We start from the raw sequence: 22,489 nt of genomic DNA on the forward strand, positions 1-22,489 counted from the left end.
ATTTCAAAATGAATTACAAAAAAAATGTTAGTTTGAGAATATCCAGAAAAGGAGGCAGAGGATCTTAAGATCCAGCATGAGTTCTCTAAGAGCATGTCATGTCAGATTTGTCTATTTTTTTTTCTTTTGTAAGTAAAGATTTTAGATTAGTAGATCAGGAAAATGTGTTTCTGGATTTCATAAAGACGTTCTGACAAAAGTTATCATACCATATCATATATCATATCAAGATGTCCTAAGAAAGGATTAAAGGATTTAGTCAGATAATAACTTAGTGAAGGATCCAAAGATTTGGATCAGTGATAAACTGGAGAGAGATTTCTAGTTACTTTCCCCAGGGCTCTGACCTCAGCTCGGTGCTAGTCAAAATGTTAATCAATGACTTCTATGAAGACAGAAGCTATAGTCCTCAAATGTGTAGATGACATGAATTTGGGATGGTTAGTGAATATGCTGGATGATAAAATCAGTTTCCCAAAAGGTCTTGACAAGCTGAAAAAATGGAATTAATCCAAAATGATGAAATTTAACCAAGGAGACTGTAGCATACTATATTGTGTTTAGAAAAATGCCATAACCATAGGACAAAAAAAAATTGTCATGTAGTAGTCGTGAAGGAAAATAAACAATACTCGGGATTTAGTTGAGAGTAAGTTTATTGTGGTAACCTAAAAGCAAACACACTCTTGCCTACATGAACAAAACTGCAGTGTCTAAAGTGACAGAGGTAACCGTTTTGTTACATCATGTGTAAGTGAAATGACTTACAGAGGAATGTATTCTAGACAGCATACTTTGCTAGACCAAGTTCTGAGGAGGAATGAGAATGGTGAAGACCCACAAAGCTTACATGTAGGCAATTATCTTTGAAATTGGTTATATCTAGCCTGAAGAAGATAAACTGAGAGAAATACATAGTTCATGGCTGCAAATATTTGGAAGAAAGCCATGAGGGAAAAGGATTTGTCTTTTCCTTCCAAGTTGATTTAGATTTAATATAAAAAAGAACTTCTATTCAGAGTTACTTTCTGAGTGTTTTGTCATGGCATGAGTTGTTAAGCATAGATTCGATGGTGACATAGTGTGAATGTTTTAGGAAAGATTCAAACATCCATCATGTTGGAGCTTGGACTGGATGAGAATGAAGATTCCTTTAAACGCTCAAATTCTATTCTCCTGACTGAAAGCAAGAATGTCTGTTGGTTTTAAGGAGGTCATTATTAGAATATGGTCTCCTGCTCAGGACACAGCAAAGTTGGGCTGAGCAAGGGTGATCTTTTTAAAAAAAGAACTTCTTTTGAAGGAACTTAAACTGCTCATATGCTGTGCCTCTGTGTCTGTAACTATTTCTGAAACGGAAGCAACAGAGCAGAACCCTCCACTTCAACCCATCCTCCCTTTGTCCTCTCTAAGCTGTCAAAATCTGCTTGTGTCTTTTCCTCAAATGCAAGCATACAAGAATAAAAACAATTCAAACTCTTGTTCCCTCCCCTAAGGAAAAGGTTGTTCAGGGGTTGATAATGACTCCATTTGTTAAATACTTACTATGTGCCAAGCACTACACCAAACACTTGATTGTATTTATTCATTTAGTCTTTATAACAACCCTATAAGTATGTGCTATCATTGTATTAATCTCCAGATGGGGAAACCAACACTCTGAAGTCAAATAGTCATAGTCAGTAAGTGGCAAAGCTGAAACTCAAACCCAAGTTGTCAATCTAGGAATTAAAAAAATCAACACTGGTAACTTCTATACAATGCTGCCTCTCCAGGGCAAGGAGAGGACTCTAGTTCTGTGTAAGAATTCTGATGGCTACGTTGTCTGTCATGCCTTCAGGAGCGGCTGAGCAGAGATTAAGTGTAGAGTGAGCAGGACTTGAGAAGAGAGTGCCTTTCAGATGAACCATTACTGGGTGTTGACACCAAATTTTTTTTTTTTTTGATTACCAACGTCCACAGTCTGCTCACATAAATGGAGTCTTATTTCAGTTGGCTCATTTGCTGAGAATAACAAGTGCACATGCCAATATGGATAAAAACAGAAAGACCACAGGAGACAAAAGTCATGAAAAGACATTTTACTGGTATCTCAAAGGAAAAAAGAACCCACACATTTATTATATTTTTCTTGTTGCAAAAGTAATATTTCCTCATTGTAAAACCAATTAGGAAATAGAGAAAAGCACAAAGAAAAGCACAAAGAAGATATCATTTGCAATCATCATGTTGCCCCAGATGCCTAGCTGACCACTGTGAACATTTAGGCACACGGACTTTCAGTCATGTACATATAAATTCACACACATTTTTTTTTTACAAAACCGTGAGCACTCTGTACACAGTTTTGTAGCCTTTTTAAAAAACTATATTATTGTGAACATTTTTCCACCTCATTAAATTTTCTTCTACCCCATCATTTGAAATGACTACATAGCATTCTGCTATACGGATGTGCCATAATTGGAACCTCATTTCTTATAAATAAATAAATAAATAAACAAACCACAGGGAAGCTCTCCTGCAGGTCAAACACAAATGATTTGCTAGGCCCAGGAGGGGAAGAAAGAAAGAGCATCAGGAGTAGGGACATTGGTTGGTTGGGGTTTTGATTTGGAGATATGCCCAGGGCTCAGACACTGAATGCTAGTGATAGACATTTAAAAGTGTACAACCCCCCCCTCCCCAGAGGAAATGAGAAAGGAGGCGAGAGACTAGAAATGTTTGCTGAGATAGGAGAAGAGAAGAACTTCAGAGACTCTTCCAGGGAGAGAAAAACTTTGCGAGAAGGTGACCTAGAGTTCTGGCTTGGGTAAAGAACAGATTTAGGGTTTAGTGGGGGGTACTTACCAAGAAGGAGAGGTTGTAAGGTATGACTGTCAGTCTAATCTGCCATGTGAAGCCCTTGGGGTCCCCACAGGCAGCATTAAGATGTCCTCTAGCCCTCAGAAAGCCTGGACTTTGTGTGTGATCTGGATGCACTAATTATTTAAGAGAACAGCTGCAGAAGTTGTGGAAAGACGAGACCCTGAAGTTATATCTCTATGGGAAATTTGCCAGGCGTGTTCTTCAGCCATGATCAAGGATTGCCAGAGGAAGGGAGAAGAGTAGAGATTTGCTTCTCTGAGCACAGCAAAGTCCTAGAAGCCACTGGCTATCTCCTCCTTTTCCTGACACTCCTTCTACGATGGATTAGGACCAGTGTGTATGTTGTTCTCCACCTGTGGAATCCAGGGTTATTGGTGACAGTGAGTGCTGAGGGGGTGCTATTTCAGAGGGAGCTCATCAAGGACAACATAATTACCAAGGGTATTAGGAGTGAGCATGAGTTTCCAGAAAAGAGCCAGAGGTCACAGCAGCTAGTCTGCAGAACATCAGGTGTCAAGTGTATTTTAAAAGTATCCCCTTTTGACTTCTATCTTTACAAAGCACATCTGACTAAGGATGTTCCCCCATCCTGGTCGCCCCTTTTGAATAAGATTGTAGGCAAGCATTTGCCTGGGCTTTTTAAAAAGGCTGGTAAGAGTCTTTGGAAATCATCTGTGGCTCTTTATATGATGTGAAGACCTATCTATACTAGGGTATATTCGGGGTTGTATAAAGTCAAAACACCACATGGTATGTGACCTTGAGCTTTTCTGAGCTTTGATTCTCATTGATAAGTAAGACAGGTAATGATAAAATCTCTGTCATACATGTGAGGATTAAATGACTGATTGCTGCTTTTCTGAAAGAAGAGATTGATTTAACATATCTTTCCCTTGGAGGGGGGCGCCTGGGTAGCGCAGTCGTTAAAGCGTCTGCCTTCGGCTCAGGGCGTGATCCCGGCGTTCCGGGATCGAGTCCCACATCGGGCTCCTCGGCTGGGAGCCTGCTTCTTCCTCTCCCACTCCCCTTGCTGTGTTCCCTCTCTCACTGGCTGTCTCTCTGTCACATAAATAAAATAAAATCTTTAAAAAAAAAAAAAACAAAAAACAAAAAAAACATATCTTTCCCTTGGAGTGTGGTTTGTGCAAGCTGCCATTTTCTTTGGCAGATCCCTCCTTTCTGGGCTCTAAACCTCATCAGCCCTATCCTGTCAACCGAACCCAGGCAACTGATTCACACTAACGAAAGTCCCAAGAGGCTTTTGTAGAAGTGGTTCCATGAGATGGACAGGTTAATGTTTTCCTGGCCTCCCCAGCCTATTCTTTCTCTGGAAGCAAGCTCTATGGGGAAATATATTTAGCATCTATCTATCTATCTATCTATCTATCTATCTATCTATCATCTATCTATCTCTCCATCCATCCATCCATCCATCCATCCATCCATCCATCTCAGAAGGATGTTTGAGGATCATGGAATCAGAAGCAGAGAAAACAATTCTGTGATTCAAATTTTTACTGGTTTGGACAGTGGGCCACATCTGTCTCTACAGCAAACATTTGCCTGTGGGATGGGTGGACACTCATACCAGCCTGACAGGACAGCCTTTGAAGAGGTTTTTTCCTCAGAAGGCACAATACAATTGATTAGGTTTCTTCTTACCAAATTATGATCTCACTCCAATTTCATCTCCCTAAGATTGCTCCCAGATCACCTTGACTGGAGTTTTGGGTGTTCCCAAACACTTCAGTCACATAATTACAGATAATCTCTGCATTCACTTCACGGTTGCCTAATCATTTCCATTGTGTACGGATTTTACTAGGTTTAACTCTCAGAGGACAAGTGTGTTCCCTTATCATCAAGTTCTGGGGAGCTAGGCTTCTCACTGTCATCCCCTTGTAGATGGCAAACGTGGATGGAAAAGCTTTCAGAACCACCAAAGGTTATTCAAACGTTGAGGTGTGCCACTACAATGTGCTATTGATAAGGAAGCCAGACCTCAGATCTCAATTCTAGACTGAGCTTTTCCCACTGCAAACATCACTCTTCTCCTTGGGATGCAAGGGAAGCAAGCTATTCAGGGAAGTGTGGGGTCACTGACTTGAACACCAGTGCCCAATGCCTTGTATAGATTTTGTCTGGGCTCATGGAGGCTCCTTACATAGCCCATCTCTGGACACCTGGTAACTGATAGCTGCTTCTGGCATCATCACAGCTGGTTTATTTCAGCTGGCTCCTCCTTAGTCAGTGCCAAGCACCAGCCAGTCAGAGTCATACAAGCATTTATTTGATGCCAACTAATCAACTAGGTAAATAGAGAAGGCCACAGACCTGCGGTCATGGTCTCTGAGGGGAAAATACCTGAGTGTTTGGTCAGCAGAAACTACCAGTGACGACAGACCATGAAATCTTTTGGTGGGGGGGTGTGGGGAGAGGGCTCTTTGGTTGTTAGGGGTCTGCCTTTATGTCTCTGCTCAGTAGGTCTCTTATTTCTGAGAAGACATTATCACTGGCAAAACCCCCAAGGCAAACATGTTAAGGTGATTCTCGTGGACAGTAGCGGCTGAGGCTGGCATTGATGACAAGGCCTCTGGCCTGCACTGGCCACTGCAGATCTCCTGGCTGGAGCTGTCTGCGGCTTCCAGGAGATGGTATGGTATCTCTTCCTTTCCAAATCCCCACAGGAAAAGGGGGCCCTGTCCCCAGCCCTTCCCATACTTGACACTCCATTCCGAATGCCCACGTTCCATGACTCGGCATTTGCCCTGTACCTGGGGGCGCCCCCAGCACAGTGTGTCTGGACAGTACTCCTCCGTCTGGTTCCAGACCCTCCCCTGCCACTTCCTGCTTAACGTTTTTGCCTGCAGACTTAACAAAACGGGGCATCGTTTTCCTGTGAGCAGTGTCCAGGCACAGTACGTACAGAGAGAGCTCCGTGTTGTTTCCCTTACACACATTAAAATCAATGGTGTTTGCTCATCTGGCGGAATAACAACTCATTCCTCTGGACAGGCTGGCTTCACAATTGTTCGTTGGAGGGGAAATCTGATAAGAAACAATAGTCTGGTCTTTGGGAGCATTAAAACCTTGTATTCTAATTTAAACTTCAGGCCCACTCACTGTCTGGTTTGTCTTCTCCTTTAGTATTTTTTGTTTGTGTGTGTGTGGGGGGAGGTTGTATTATTGATTTTTGATTCTTTCCTTTCATACAGCTATTGCAAAAAGAATGAGATCCTCAAAACCAACAGGCTTGATTACAAAATCGAGTGACGTAGGTCTTCCCAGACTGTCTGGAAGGGTAAGGTGTGAGACACTCAGTTTAAGCAATATTCAGATATCAGGTAAAGAAAGAGTTGTCACAAATTTCCCAAAGCATCATGAGGAAGGACGAGAGGAGAGCATGGACCCACATGTGCCCCATCTCAGTGCTGCTTTGGATTTGTGGGCAGTCATGGGCAAGGTCAGTGGCTGTGGGACGGAGTCTGCAACTCTTCTGAGGGTGAGCTGCCAGGAGGCACAGCTCGAGAAGACCATTTGGAGTAATAATAGTAATGTTGGTTGAAGTGCGACAGTTTCCCATGTTCTTTTAGTGCATTACCTTATTTAGAATCACAGAATTATAGATTATTGTGCAGCAAAGAATGGTAGAGAATATCTAGTTCAAACTATGTTTTTCCCACAGGTGGAAATTGAAGCTGAGTACGTGAAGTGGCTTGTTGAAGGACCCGCTCTTTTCTGGATCACAGTCCGCTGAAGGTGACAAGACAAGCAGGGTGATTTCGTGTGTTTTCTGCACTTACTATATGTCATCCATTGGGCTGGGCTCTGAGGGTACAACGCTGAAAAAGGCAGATGTGTTCTTGGCCCTCACAGCGCTTAGAGTTTGGTGGTTAAGATGGGTAGACGCTTCGCCCTGGTTTGATGACAACAGCAGGTGGCTGTGTAACCTCTTCGGGAAGGCACCTGATGCGGACTAGGCATGACCAGGGCAGTTGCCCGGAGGAAGTGCATATGTGGTAGGACCAGGATATAAGGAGCACCAGTTAGCCCGGTGAGGAGGGGGCTGGGACAGAAGATGAGGTCATGGTGAGCTCAGCTGGGAAAATTAAAGTAATAAGCTGACTTTCGCCCCAGGACTTAGCTTTTGATAGACAGAGAAGAATCTAGTCCCAAATGCCTCTCTCAGCACAATGACAACAAGAGGCAAGGATGGTGTGGCTTACTGTGGTATTTTTTAAGATCACTGTTATAACAGCTGTGGGAAGGACATTCAGCAATTGTCATGAAGAGGAAACTGAGGCACAGAGAGACCTTGGCGACATGCTCAGAGTCAGATAGCTAAATGGCAGCACGGTTAAGAAGAGAGCTTGCTCTTTGTTTAGGGAGGCCTGAACAGACAAAGAGAGGCACAAATGAACTTTAAAATCTGGGTTGGGAGAAAAATCAGACGGTGAAAGGTTGAATTCTGGTTTTGTCCTGAACATTAAACAGGTGTGTTTTGGGTCTCTGTGCCACTTGCAAAGTTCACAAGAGGGGAGTGAGGAACTGATAGGATATAGAATTTTATTCAGAGTTGGAAAGAACAACCTTTATGATGACCTACAAGGAGTTGCATGTGTTCTCAATACAGGATTCCAAGTCTGTTTTGGAGCACATATGGGATTGCAGTTATCCTAAGAGGCATTGTGAAATCTTTAAAATAAAAGAAAATTTAAATAGAATCAATTTAAATCAATTTTACTTTAAAAATTCATGCATGATACTTTTAAGAAATGGTAAGAATGCAGAAAGGAGCCATCTATAGCTTCCCAGAGAGGTCATGCATCTCAGCTGCTTCCCACAGGGCACAAGGTCCGGGTCCAGTTGCAGCCTGGCAGGTAAAAGGGGGCTTCTGCTGTTCTGTGGAGGCTGTGAGTGCATCTGTCTGTCTGTCGGTCACCCTCTTCCACACAGGTGAAGGACAGGGGAGGGCTTTCTTCCTCTGTGCCCTCAGGATGGGGTGTCGTTTTTGCTTGGGGATGTCAAAGGAGGAGAACTCAGGAGAATGGCACATGTCCCTTGGCCTGATTCCAAATGCTGGGTTCCTTGCAATGATGAGATTCTTTGTGTTTATATCATCCCCTTATTTTAAAGGGGGTTTAAAAGAAGATTTAAAGCATGTTAGGATATATTCTCCTACTTGACATCACGATGTAGCAGAAGGAGATGAGGTCTGCATCCCGGCTTTGGGCTGACTTACTGTGTGGTGAGGTGCTTCCTTGATCGACCAGGTTTCCCTGTACTGATGAAGTAGGGAAAATGCCTATTTCATCCTAGTGCTGCAAAATTTGAATGAATTAAGGGAAGCAAAATGCCTAATAAAATGCCTAAAATGGTGAGTGGTGCATCTTCGGTGTGTGGTACATGACAGGTATTATTTTTACTCATTCTCTCACTAATCTTGTGCTTTAACAGGGGAGGTAGGTTGAGTGTCAATCCGTAGATGAAAACACCGTGACTCAGAGAAGTGGGATGCTTCACATGTTGTCATACTGTTACTGGTGACCTGGGCAGAGGCTTAAAAACAAGCTCTTCTTTTTTTTTAAATATTTTTTTATTATATTATTTTAGTCACCATACAGTACATCCCTGGTTTTTGATGTAAAGTTCGATGATTCATTAGTTGCGTACAACACCCAGTGCACCATGCAATACGTGCCCTCCTTACTACCCATCACCAGCCTATCCCATTCCCCCACCCCCCTCCCCTCTGAAGCCCTCAGTTTGTTTCTCATAGTCCATAGTCTCTCATGCTTCGTTCCCCCTTCTGATTACCCCCCCTTTCTTTATCCCTTTCTTCTCCTACCGATCTTCCTAGTTCTTATGTTCCATAGATGAGAGAAACCATATGATAAATGTCTTTCTCTGCTTGAGTTATTTCACTTAGCATTATCTCCTCCAGTGCTGTCCATGTTGCAGCAAATGTTGAGAAATCATTCTTTTTGATAGCTGAATAATATTCTATTGTATATATGGACCAAAAACAAGCTCTTCTGACACTCGGGATGGTGGCCTTTCAACACATCCTGACAATAACATCAACCATTTGCTTCTCTGGAAATTCTTCCTGATTTTCCTTGGAAGCTATCATGTAGGCATTTACTGGCACTCAGCTTTATTCTGAATTTTGGTTCCAAAATTGTAATTTAAGATAACATTGAACACTATTTCTGGACACCTGGGAGAGAGAGCATTTCCCAGGTAATCTCTCCAAGCAAACACAAGCACAGTGCAGCCCTTACAGGAAGCTGCAGTGTGTGCACAGGATAGTGGGCTCCAGGGGCATTCACTGGTGAGGATGACGAGCCAGAATACCAAGTCACCACTCAGGGCCCAGATTGTGTGGCCATGCCCTGGGTGACTGAGCTCCTTGGCCTGGGAAGGACAGCATGGCCAGACAGGAGACACTTGTAAGCATGAATGACCACCTTCACCCTTACCTAGGATCAGGGGACTGGGCTCCTTGAGAGACCCCCATAATTGGCTATTAGGAGAAACAACAGAAACACCTGCAGGGTCCAGCTCACCTATCAGAGACAGGATGTGCTAATGGACATTGAACTCCTCCCGGTCAGGAAAACTGGGGTTCCATCTTTTCCAAATGGGCAAACAACTTAACCTGTTTATGCTTCCATTTAGTTATATGTAAAACATGCCTTCTCTGCCAACCACAGAAGTCATTATAGGCATTAAGCAGCAGATGAAAGTTCTTTTACAAACTGTGAATATGACGTAAAGCCTTGTAAGGTGTGATGGTGGAGATAGGGGAGAGACTGACACTGAAAAAGAGAGGGATTGAAGTATCAAGCAGTTGAAGAAAGAGAAACATAGCTTAGATCTTTAGGGTTTTAAAAATTAGTTAGCAATTAATTAATAAATTAGACAAGGATTTATTTACAGTCTACTTCTTGCATCACAGCATTTGCTAGGCATTGTAGGTCTAGAAATGAAAGACATATGGCCCTGTTCTCAAAGATGCTGACGGACAGGGCAGAGAAGATGAAAAAGATCCATTTTAGTGCAATAGGGTAAGAGCTATTGTATTTGTTATCTAATGCTGAGGAATAAAATGCCCCCAAACCAAGTGGCTTAAAACACCAATGAATATTTAGCACTTCTCAGGATCTGTGAGTCAGGAATAGGGTGGCTTAGCTAGACTGTTCTGGCTCAGGGTCTCTCATGACATTGGGGTCAAGATGTCAGCAAGGGGTCAAATCAACAGAGGGGTTTGGCTGGGGCTGAAGGAGTCACTTGAAAGATTGACTTACTTGCATGGTTGGCAGGAGGCCTCTGTTCTTGTCCTCTGGAGCCCCTCCACTTCTGCTTGCAGATCTCATGACATGACTGCTAGCTTCCCAGGGTGAGCAAAGAGAGGGCAAGTGGAAGTTGTAGTGTCTTCTATAAGCTGGTCTGGGAAGTCGTATTGTCACATTACATCCTATTGGCTACAAAGGTTGGTGAATGGATTGTACCAGGGCATGAACACCAGGTGCTGAAGATGACTGAACTGCTTGGAAGGTAGATACCCCTTCCAGGATAGAAGTATGAACGGTGTGCTTCAGGAGGGCAGGTTTTTTTTTTTTAAAGATTTTATTTATTTATTTGACAGAGACAGAGACAGCCAGCGAGAGAGGGAACACAAGCAGGGGGGAGTGGGAGAGGAAGAAGCAGTTTCATAGCGGAGGAGCCCAATGTGGGGCTCGATCCCATAATGCTGGGATCACGCCCTGAGCCGAAGGTAGACGCTTAGCCGCTGTGCCACCCAGGTGCCCCAGGAGAGCAGGTTTTGACCTTATCACACATAGGCTTTGAATATAAACAAGAGTTTGTCGCTTGATAAAGATGGGCGATGACACTTCTAGTTGAGAGGCAAGTGAACTGACAGACATAGAATTTTGAAATGGGTTCCCATGTCCCTAGACATGTGAGACACATTGTGAGAAGTTCATCATGGTAGAAATAGTTCATGGTGGCAGAGGGCAGGAAGCAGGTATGTTGGGGCTTGATTATAAAAGACCCCAAATGTATTTGAAGCTAACAGAGTCGATTTTATCCTAGAGGCAACGGGGAACAAGGATGACATCATTAGCAGGACTTTAAGAAAGACAACAAAGAAACATCAAGGTGGGCTCAATAGAGAAAGGGCTAGAGGCCATTGAAAAGCAAGGGGAAGGTGACAAGGGTCATCTTTAAAGTGGCAGTGAGGATGGAGAGGAGAGGCCTTGAGAACAATTTGCTATAGAGCCAACAGGATTTGGGAATTCTAGAAATCCCTGAGTTTGATTCTTTTCTTACTATAGATGGGAACATTGGGGCAGAGGAAAATGGTTCATTTAAAGCTAATGCAACTTTTCTTTAAATTTTTAGATTGCTAGTTGCTGGCAATAGGGACATACTCACAGAAAAAAGTATGTGTGTCAAGGCTGAGAAAAAAATAATGAGACTTTTGGAGGTAGTGAGTTTCCTTTAACTTGAGATTATCAATTACTAATGAACGCAGGAACTCTTTGTTAATGTCCTCAACTCCTTGGTTGAACTAGGATCTTCCTCTGATAGCCCCTTCATTCCTGTTTTAAACTTGTCATGTTGCATTATAGTTAGCGTTTCTCTGCCTCCTTCATTAGATGAGAGGTCATTCCAGGCAAGGCCATTCCTCTTCATTCTGCATCCCCAACATCTGGCTTGGGCATACACAAGGAGCTTGGGGAAGGCTGGACAGATAACTGAAGCCACATTCAAGCCATAGCTCAATAGTTGGGCTAGGTGACCTGTAAGCTTCATTTCAAAGAGTCAATGTTTCTGAACACCTATGAGGAAGGCAGCTTGGCCAAGATGGTGTGGGGAGTATAAAGTAAATTTAGGAAGATGAAGGCTGTGGTCAGGGAAGGGACACTTAGGATAGGGCCTCAGAGTCCATTTTTAGTACTTTTAATTGTATTCTTACCCTGACTTCTCATTAAGGGAGGAATTATAGTTCTAGATTATCAATCGATAGTATATTGTCAGAGGGAAGAAAGGGCAACTTGAGGGGAAAACACTGAGGCCTTGCTGACCAGACTTGGGCCCCTGTGTGTGTCAGGGTGGGGGTTGGGGTGAGGACTAGGCATAGCCACTCTGCTCTAGGCTGCAGCTCCGCAGTACTCTCCTGGTGGGATGAAAGTGAGGCAGTGCAAACTGGGGTGCCCAGTGGCCCGGGGACCAGACTGAGGCTGAAAGAGTCAGTGACAGCTATGGGACAAGGCAGGAGGCAACCAATATGTATGTTAAACGTATGGAAATGAGAGCAAATAGCGGAGTCGGGAGACAAATATTGAACAGGGTCTGGGCCTGAGACTAAACCAACATGGGGAAATGAGAGGCTGTGGAAAACAAATGAGCTGCCAGGGAAGAAGCAGGGAAGGGCAGAGTGGGAGAAAGGCTGAGAACCGAGCCTCTAGGAGCACCGTACAGGCTCTGGCAGCAAGCTGGCCACTCCTGCAGGGTTGTGCCATAGGCAGTATGCCAAGGTGGGTTGGAGGCAAGCTTTGAATGGCTAAGTTCATCATCTCTGCTGAAGTTTCCATTTCTTTGTACATTTCACCCTTCCTTAGCACCTTCTCCCCAGTTTCTGGCACGCCGTGTGTCCTCCACTCCAATCTCTACCCAGCCACGAGTTTGTCTCAGATTGGAATCTCCACCTGACTCCCTCTCATGGGTCAGAGCCCTTGAGATGGCCAGCTCTGGAATGATGGATATACAGATGACAGGGGCTCAGGACAGCAGTCTGCTTGGAAGGATGGGCAGCAGGTGAATAAGGGACTTGTGCTGAAGTTCAGTTTACATAGAAAACACACCCTTTTTACCTAGACGTTATTGTTCAGGTTGTTATTCTCAGAGAAAAGGTGAGTAGAATTCATAACCAAATTTCTTCTCTTCTAGCACAGACATAAGAGAGATGGTAGTTGAATGGCAGATTTGTCCAAATCATGGGAGACTAACTGGGGAAGGAAATCCACAGCATTTCTTTCTATCTGAGAGCATCTGGCTCTGCCTCAGCATCTTGTGGAGACATGGGGACAGAGCAGTCTGTGTCACACTCAGGAAGGGCAAAGCCCTGAAGTGGATAGGTGGGGGTGGTGTGGGGCTGGGGGAGCTCTGCTACTCAAATGTAGGAATTGTCCCCGCTTGTTCTTCCAATCCAGGATTTACTATGGGAAGATCTTGGAAGTGAGGGGTACTCACGGGAGGGGGCTAAGTTCCCTCCAAGGCTTTTGTACATTTCCACGGGCAAGAGTATAACAAAAAGACAGTAGATGCCACTTGACTAGCCTCATTTGTCAGATTTAGTTCTGTGTAAAATGAAGTTCTCAGAAGATTGCAATTCAGGGTAGATAAGTTTTCAATAGGTTTTAGGATCAGAGCAGATGGCAAGTTTCAGAACTTGGGGTACTGTTCAGGAAGTCTTTTAAGAAGAGGTGCTTGGGAATCAGGGTGTGGCACAGGGGCCCTGGAATCAGGAACATGGGCCTAGAAAGAAGGATGGGACATTCTAATGATCACACTTCATTATTTGTTTAACGCTAGCTTGGGATACAGCATCCTTGGTCCTTGCCCCCTAATAGAGCCAGTAGACTTATAGAGGCTCTCATCTCATTTAGGAAGCTGAGAACATTCTATGCCCTGCCCCTCTATTCCAAAATGTTCTCTTCCTCCACTTCCAAGGCTGTGTTATATGTCAGGAGACATGGACACCAATCTCAATTCAATTAACTGCAGTTTCACAAACATGTATTGTATCTTTGGCTGGGTTCCATTCTTAGAGTGTAGGGCAGGATAAAAGGATAAATAAGGCACTATTTGCTCTGCCCATGGGATCACGTTCAAGTGTGCGAAGCAGATTCATCCACAAATGGCTGAGACAAGACAAAATTTGATAGGGACTAAAACGGAAGTTAAGAGGGAAGAAGAGGAAGAGTTTAAGTGGGTTCTGGCTAAGAGCATCAGGGATGGACCAATGAAAAACATATGATTTAAGCAAAACCTAACTATTGGGGGAGATTTCTGGGAAGAGAAAGTGAAGGATTAATGTGAACAAAGTGGTGAAGAGGGGGAAGGAAGTATATACTCACTGCTGGAGCTTTATGGGAGCTAGGGATGAAAAGATAATCCAAACCAGATCACGGTGGTCTTTGGGTGACAGGGTGAGGGAATCAGGTCCATGTTTAAGGCACAATACATTTCCCAGTGATTTCCGAAGCTCAGAATGGAAACATTCCTCTGCTTGACCATCACACTGGTCCTCATGGAATGGAATCAGATTTGCCAGGACTATCCATTGCCTCAAGGACATAAGGCCTGTAATTGTGCAGCTAATACCTAGTGGGCCCAGGTGCCAATTTCTGGCCTTTTCCAGGCATAGAAATTTAGAGGGACTAAAATGAAGCCCACAGTCCATTTAGACAAGATAATTTACCTAAGTCACTTAGCACAGTGCCTGGAACATAGTAAGTGCTCAGTGAGTGCTGTTGTTATTATTAGTAGTAAATCTTTATGAAAACTGTATGAAACAGGTTTTCATAAATACATAAATAATACATTAATTCATAGTACATAAATTAATATACTGAAACTCAGAGAGATTATATAATCATTCCACAGTTTTATGCCTGGTTGGTAGAGAGCCACTGTTGGAACCCCACTGTGATTCTAAAGTCTGTGTTCTTCCTGCCATGTCTGTTGCCAGAACAGCTCAGCTGCCAGGTGAAGACAAGGGTTCTTGGATCTTGACCAAGTGGCATTGGAATGGTTAAATTGCCAAGGCTAGAGAGGGTGTCAAGGAGCTGCTCATCCACTCATAACTCACTCCTGTAATTGGAACCTAATTGTCTTTGGAACACCTTCATTGGAAAGCCATCCGATATTGGCCAGGCAGCCTGATGTGGACTGGGAAGCTCCCTGAGAAGCTTGACGAGAATCATGCCTGTGAGAACCAGCTGCTCCAGCCCACAACTCTCTGCCCCTTTGCAACAGGTAACCTCTGGGACAGCCTTGCCTGGGCTTCCCATTCTTACAGAGACATGGGTATCTATAGCCTCTCTGGGGCTTTTATACTTGTTGTAAGTCTCTTTGGGGAGAGAAAGCCTGTGTCTCCTGGAAATAGTCCACGTGGTGGGCATCACTAGGTTTGGCACCTTTGTAAAGCTACAAGGACTCCACTGCATTCTGCCTCCCTGTGGGAAGGTAAGTGTTTCATTCTCTTTTACTTTCTTCCTGAGATAACATTCTTGCCCCTACCTTTCTTCTCTCCCTGGACCTGGAGCCACAGGACCACCACTGGGAGCCATCTGAGCCTGATGTATAGTTTAAAGTCTGCTATGAAGTAAACTGTTCCCCCAAAATTCATGTGTTGAAGTCCTAACCCCCAGTGTGATGGTAGTTGGAGATGAGGCCTTCAGGAGGTAATGAAGTTAGATGAGGTCATGAGGGTGGGGCCTCATGATGGGATTAGTGGCTTAATTAAGAAGGGAGATAAAGCCTATCCCTCCACTTCATGAGGACAGAGCAAGAAGGAGGCTGTCCCCCACCCAGAAAGAGGGCCTTCACTAGAAACTAAATCAGCCAGCACCATGATCTCAGACTTCCATCCTCCAGAACTCTGAGAAATAGGTTTGTTGTTTAAGACACCCTGTTGATGGGATTTTGTTAGGCAGCCAGAACAGATGAAGAAAATTACCCAGGCTAGGTTCAATACAATCTTGCTTTAGAGTCAACTAAGAGAATTCAGCATCAAGGTAAACTTGACATTCTACCCCCATCCAGAACAGGTTTTAGTTGGGTTTCCAAGGCCAAGTCATCCCTGGTGTATACAAGGTCTGGACTGGAGCCTTTATCTAGATCACTTGCCCAGTACTCTATGCCTCAAGTTTCAGTACTCACCTTGCTTTCTTCTCCAGTCTTTGGAGTTTCTTCCTTTAACCCCCAGGACCCTGCTGTCTCCAGCCAGGCCTCTATGATGGTGATCACCTACTTGCATCCTTACCTTCACATATCCCAGCCTCTGAATCCCCATCACAGACTCCCCTACCTTATCTCCAGGTCACTGCCCACTGACTCTGGCAGGTCCTTCCTGGTACCAATCACTACGCATCTCCTTTTACCATACCCATCTGAATCAAACCCGTCCCTCCTTGTCTGCCTAACCCTGGAGCTTCACAGTGTATCTAAAGACCTCCAAATCTCCAGTTATCAACTTCAGTTGATGGCAGAGGCCTTCATAACAATGCTGGATGGGACTCCCTGGAATGATGGGCATTGACTGATTTGGAACCCTATTAAGAATTTCATTTTCAAATCCCAGGTGATCCAAATACACATTTTAAGGAAACTTGAGCAAACTTCATATTCTACCAATATTTGCAGAGCAAGAGAGAAAGTCATTATGAAATGATATCCTATTAGCTTGCATTAAGGAAAGTGACAGAGCACAAAACCATTCCTCTTGGTCCAGACATTGCTCCAGCCTGCCTGACAGACCTGCCCTGTACCTGAGGACATCTCCAGCTTCTACTCTGGGCTTGGGCCCTACAGAGGTGTGGAGGGGATGTCTCCTGAGAGGTGCAGAGGAGACCTCACACAGATAATAGGCAGGACCAGTCTAAGAGCCAACTGGAATAAGGAAGAATAAGATTTACCTCCCTCTCACCCAACATGGTATGGTATTTAACTTTCCTAGAAGGCATGGACCGATTTTTCAGCACTCTCTGAAATTTTACAGAGGACTCTGCACATATCTTTGACAATCTAGCTAGAGAAAGTCCTGACTTGGTCCAGATGAGACTGATAGGCAGAGGAAATGTCATTCTGTTGACACGACCAGTGGGATACTGTCCCCAGGGGGCTGTGTCTGGGGTGCTCCATTCACCAGCTTCCCCTGTGAGCAATCCTTTTCCCTGTAATTATAGCAATGCAAACTGTATATGAATTCCTGTCATCAGGTGAAGAACAGGGAGGCTCAGAGGCGATGGTTCTGTTCACAGCTGGACCACCATCCACCTAGACATCATGGTTCGGGGTTCCTGGAAAGCCCTTCTCTTGTTCTCAGGTATCTCACCTGCTATCATCCTGAAGTTCCTTCATTAGACAGGCACTCATCTGTTTCAGATGTCAGAGCTAGAAGCAACTCAAAGGTCATGTAGCACAGCCATTCTCAAAATCTCTCTGCTCACAGACCCCTTGGAGAATCTGATGGAAAGTATGGGCTGTTTTCCCAGGCACATGTATATAACATCCCCACACGAGAATTCTCCACACAGTTTGTCGGGAGCTCCTGGACCCCTCAAACCCATTCTAGGACCCCAGGTTAATGTTCCTTGGTCTCTGTATTGTAGTAAGGTTATGTCCACAAGGAAAGGTATTGTAAAAACAACCACACTTACATATTTGAGAGACTGACTAAAATAACCCATGCATGGGCACTACATTTTAAACCAACTAAATCACTTCTTCCTAATTGATTATGGCAACTTTTCGAAGCTCCAGAAACATTAAGTGTCCAGAAATATTAGTGTGAGTCTCAAAAATCTTCAACAAGGAGCTAAGAGATTAGAATGACCAAATATTTGTCATTTCCACTCTGTCACATATTGATAGGTAGAGCAAATGTGCTATTAATTTCAGCTCAACTGATTATAGAAGAATTAAGACAATTTCTAGGTTTTGCCATTTCTAACAATTTGCTCTGGGGCTAGCCTAATAATTTCACTTCTTTACCAGTATTATGTTAATATTCGTTTAGGCAGTCATGTTGTTTACTCTGTCTCTGTTTTCCCTTGGGATATTTTATCATGAGTTGGATGGTCAGCCCCTCGATTGTTCCCATGGCTAGAGTACATGTTCCTCACGACTGGTTGACACCAGCAAGTACCAGCATCGGCACTGAACACATGGCCTCACCCAGCCTTCACCAGCACATTGTCATCCACCTTCAGCACTCTCTTGTCAGCCAAGAGCAAATGTGACATCACATAGTCTGGACTGGCTTTTCTCCTCATACATCATCTATTCACTATCACTTTTTAGCCTTTTTAACATATAGGAGTCAAACCATGTGTGTTTTAGAAGCTAATTATATTTTTTTCCCTGTTACTCTGATATTTGCCAATTTGCTTCTCCTGATAATATGAAAGAAAAATATAGAAAAGTGGAAATTTAATATCAAGTAAAATTCTGAAAGAATTAAAAAAAAAAAAACCAACCACTACCACCCAGCTCCTTGGTGTAGTCCCATTTCTACACTTCCTAGATAAACAATAGAGGCGCAGGTGAGAAGCCACTTGCTCAGGGTCCCTCCATTGCTCCCATTCCAGCACTTCTCCAATGCCTCCTTCAGTCCTTGGGTCTTGACCTTTCACTGGACTCCTGATTTCCCTCAGGAAATGAGAATAACTCCTGCAGGGGTGACAGTCCAGACTAGCAGGGGTGCATAGACTGCCAGCTGAGGGCAGGATGGCCCCTGAATCAGGGAGGAGGATGTTTTGAAACCTCACCCCTGAAGACACAACAGAGGTCAGTCCGTATCAGATCCTTTCTCTGCCATGTGACTTCTGGCAGGTTAATTAGCCTCTCTGAAACTCGATTTTCTCATCTTCAGAACAAAGATAATACCAATGTGCTTGTTTGTGGTGGAAGAAAAGAGATCACGTGCATGGCAAGTGTCAAATAGTGGTAGCTCTTCTATTTATTTCACCATTATCCTCAGGCCCCGCACCCGCAACCTGACACTATCCCAGAGACAGGTTGTGCTAATTTCATGCTTCCTTTTTAATGGTTCTCAACAGCTCAGGCTTCTTCCTGGTTGGCCTGAGGCTTAGGGCTCCTTCTCGGGAAATATGATGCTAGCAGCAAAAAAGTTTGGGCCCTTAAATAACTGCCTCCCCACACAAGGTTAGTGCTGCCACTCCCCGCCCCTCCCCGCTGCTTGGCACTGCGGCTGCTACTGCCAGCTATGAGGCCAGCTTGCCCCCTGCTGGCGGCCCAGCCCCCTAAGAGGCAGCCTCTGGGCTATGGGCTGTGGGGCTGCCTTCAGAGGTCAGCCTTCAGCTGGGCTGAAATGGGGCAAATCTAGGACTCAGTAGCCACTTTCTCACGGCAAGGGGAACACTTTGGGGTGAAGCAGTGTTCAGTGTTCAAGCTGCAACAACCCTTTCTACACATACGTTATCCTGTTGAAAATGAACCCAAAGGCAGCCTGATGCTCTGGGAAATAAGGGCAGGGGTGGAGGGTGAGGGGTGGTAAAGGTAAGACTGTGCATCAGAACACAGGCTCACAGGTTTGGTTGTATGTGTGTGCACACATGAGTGAGAAAGGGAGAGAGAGAAAGAGAGACATGCTGGGAGAGAGAGACAGAGCAGGAGAGACAGGCAGAGCAGTAGAGATGGTAAGACAGAGAGAGACAGAGGCAGAGAGGTGGCGGGGCAGAATATATATGCATTTGTTGGGCACAATTCATCCCTCTCCCTTTTGGGTCCAAAGATCCACAGCTGAGATACAGGGCCTGAGGCTTTGGAAATCACTCTGCCGCCAGCACCCGTTGCAGGACACAAAGGCCAGACTAGCTCCTCAGGAAGCTGAAGCAGGTAAACCACAGAGACTGCCCAGGGCTGCAGCACCCCTCCAGTGGGAGCTCCCCAAAGATGGGAGCAGAGGGAGCAAGTACATGTCTTATCTTTCCGGAACAGTTAAATTCCCCCACATCAAGCACAAACAGAATCCATCCCTGCAAGGCGGGGCTGCCCCAGTTCCCACTGAGAGCTGCTGCTCGCCTTTCAATTTGGTCTTACGATGCGATGGATACAAATCGCAAAGGTTTGGTCAGCTTTGCAGCCGAAAGCAAATTTTACAGCTGGGGAAGGGAGTGAGGGAGAGGAGGGGGTGGGGAGGTGGTGGCGGGAGGAAAAAGGAGAAAAGCTGAAAGAGAAAAATTGCTGAAAGGCCTCCTGCAGCCTGTCAGGAGTATTAACTTCGGATGATGTAGGAGAAACAAGTAAGTGGTTCTTGTGTCAGCCACGCTGAATCAAACTGGTTCAAATATGTGCGCGTGAGTGTGCGTGGCAGCAAGTGGGGCCCGCCTCAGGAATGGAAAACAGCCTCTTAGTTTTAAGGGTTCTTTTATGTTTTGCAAATATGAGAAATGCTATGCATAAATGAGATTAGAAAGAGGGAGGGTGAGAGGTGGGGGCTGCCTTGGCCTTCTGCTGGCTGGATGGGGATGGGAAGGGCCGGAGGCAGGGAGCAGGGGCTGCTCGCGGAGGCTGCCGCGGGGTCTGGGTGAGGCTGGGTGAGGCAAGTGAGGTGCGAGCTGAGGCCTGCTGTGTGAGGGATCCGGAGAGCTCCAGGGCCCTGGGAGGAAACAGGAATGCACTCTGACCACCGACCAAAAGGAGGAAAACCTTGCACCTGCCTCACTCCAGAATGCCAGATTCCTCTACCCCTTTGTTTCCCAATGGGGTGGCATCCCAGAGAGAATGAGCACTGGGCCCAAGGGCAGCCGGTTCCTGGTGATCTGGGCATAACCTGCTTCCCTAAGACATCATTCCTTTATTTGGTGCTTGCTGCATAACAAGTATTTGAAAAATTAATTAATTTTTAAAACATTTAATAAATATGTATAATACATACTATGGACCAGGCATTTTCTTAGTGCTTTATAGATATATTAATTTATATTATATTATTTTATTTAACAATGGTAACTGGCTTATGGGTGTCATTCTACAAAGAAGGAACATGAGGCCCAGGAAGATGGATGCACCCTAGGGTCATGTCCTTGTATAACCCCCCCTCCTGGAGTGCAGGGAGACTGTGACTTGCTTCTAACCAGTGAAAGATGGTAAATGTGATGGGAGGTTACTCCGTGATTATGCTGCATTGTATACGACCCTGTCTTAGGAGCCTGGAATAGAGATGCTCTCCTGCATGGCCCTGCCATGTGTGGGAAGGGCCACATAGTCCAGAACTGTGGGTGGCCTCCAGGAGCAGAGGGCTTCAGTCCTTCAGCCACAGGAACTGAATTCTGCCAATAAGCAGCGAATCTGGATGGGGACGCTCAGCTGCTGGTGAGATTGTAGCGCCAGCCAACACCGTGACTGCAGCCTGGGGAGACCCTGAGCTGAGTGGTGCCAGGACTCTGACCCAGGGAGACTGTGAGCTAGTAACTGTGTGTTGTTTCCACCTGCTAAATAGCACAGCCATTTGTTATGTGGCATTAGAAACTAGTGCAATGCCTGAGTGACCTTTGAACCCATGCTTTAGCACTGTTTTGGACTATTGCTTACACAGCCATGTGTTCTCACAATCCTCACAGTGGCTCTGAAAGCCCAATTCTTTTATTTCCATCTGATGGCTGAAAAAACGGAGGCTCAGGGAGATTAGCGAACGAAGGTCCCAGAGCTGTGAGGGGCTCAGTTGCAATTCCAATGGCTGGGGTCTGTCCACGCCCAAACCTTCATGCTTAGGCTGCAGTACCTTCCTCTACCAGATTGAAGGCTGGATCAGCCCATCTCTGAAGGCCTGCCCAGCTCAGCTTTTTTACTTTCTCTCTTGCTTTTCTTTCAACATCCTTTCTTCTCTTCTCTCTCTGCCTTCCTCCTTCTTCTCCCCTCTGTAACCTGCCTTCCACGTGCTATTATTTCTCTGATGTCTCAGTTCACTGCCTTTCATTCCAGCCCTCATTACATGCCCACTAACTGCCAGGCAGGGTGATGGGTAGGGAAGATACCATGCCTTTATTTCCTTGCCTTTTTTCTTATTCCGTCAATTGTTCTAGGACTCACTTTTCGCATCTTCTCTTCTGGCCCTGATGGTCAGCAGTCTGGCGTCAGAAGTTCCCACTCGATCCTAGGAATGGTGTGGGAAAAGGTAAGTGATTCCAGTGTGGCTTGTGAGCAGGTAGGATGCTTGGCTGATGCTGCCTCCTCCCCACCTCCATGGGGCAGCCAGCACCTGTTCCATGGGAGGGGACAGGTCCCAGGGCCCCTTCCCCCATAGTTCCTCTCCACTTCACCATCTTGCCCCAGCATGTGACATCACCTTAGCTAAACTGCTTCCTGCACGCTGATCTGATAGTTTAGGGCTGACAGACTGGAGGAGAGCTGAGGGAACGGCTGCCCCTCCACTGACCTCCTCCATCTGGCCTTCTCTTGGACAGAAACTGGGAAGACGGTCAGTGGAGAAACAGTTCCTGGCACCTTCACCAGGATTGCTTGTCCTGCGGCCAGAGGATGGGTGGCACTGTGCCCGGGAGCTTTCGAGGGCCCTTGTTATGATACAAAACAATAAAGCCACTCTCAGCCCTGGACTCTTCACAATTTCCCTTCTCCATTCCCAGCCTGTACCTCCAGGAGAGCATTTCAACCAGTCCTCAGGGCCTCTGCCTCTATACAAATCATACACACACATTCACACACACCTGTATACGTGCGTATACATACACACGCTTACATGCACAATTGGCTCAGGACCCAAATGCTTTGTTCCCTTGCTGATATGTCTCCATAAGCTTTGGACACATTCGGCTCCCGTCTGGAAACTGTCCTTTGCACC

Source organism: Ursus arctos, unplaced genomic scaffold (assembly GCF_023065955.2).
Source record: "Ursus arctos isolate Adak ecotype North America unplaced genomic scaffold, UrsArc2.0 scaffold_11, whole genome shotgun sequence".
NCBI lineage: Eukaryota > Metazoa > Chordata > Mammalia > Carnivora > Ursidae > Ursus > Ursus arctos.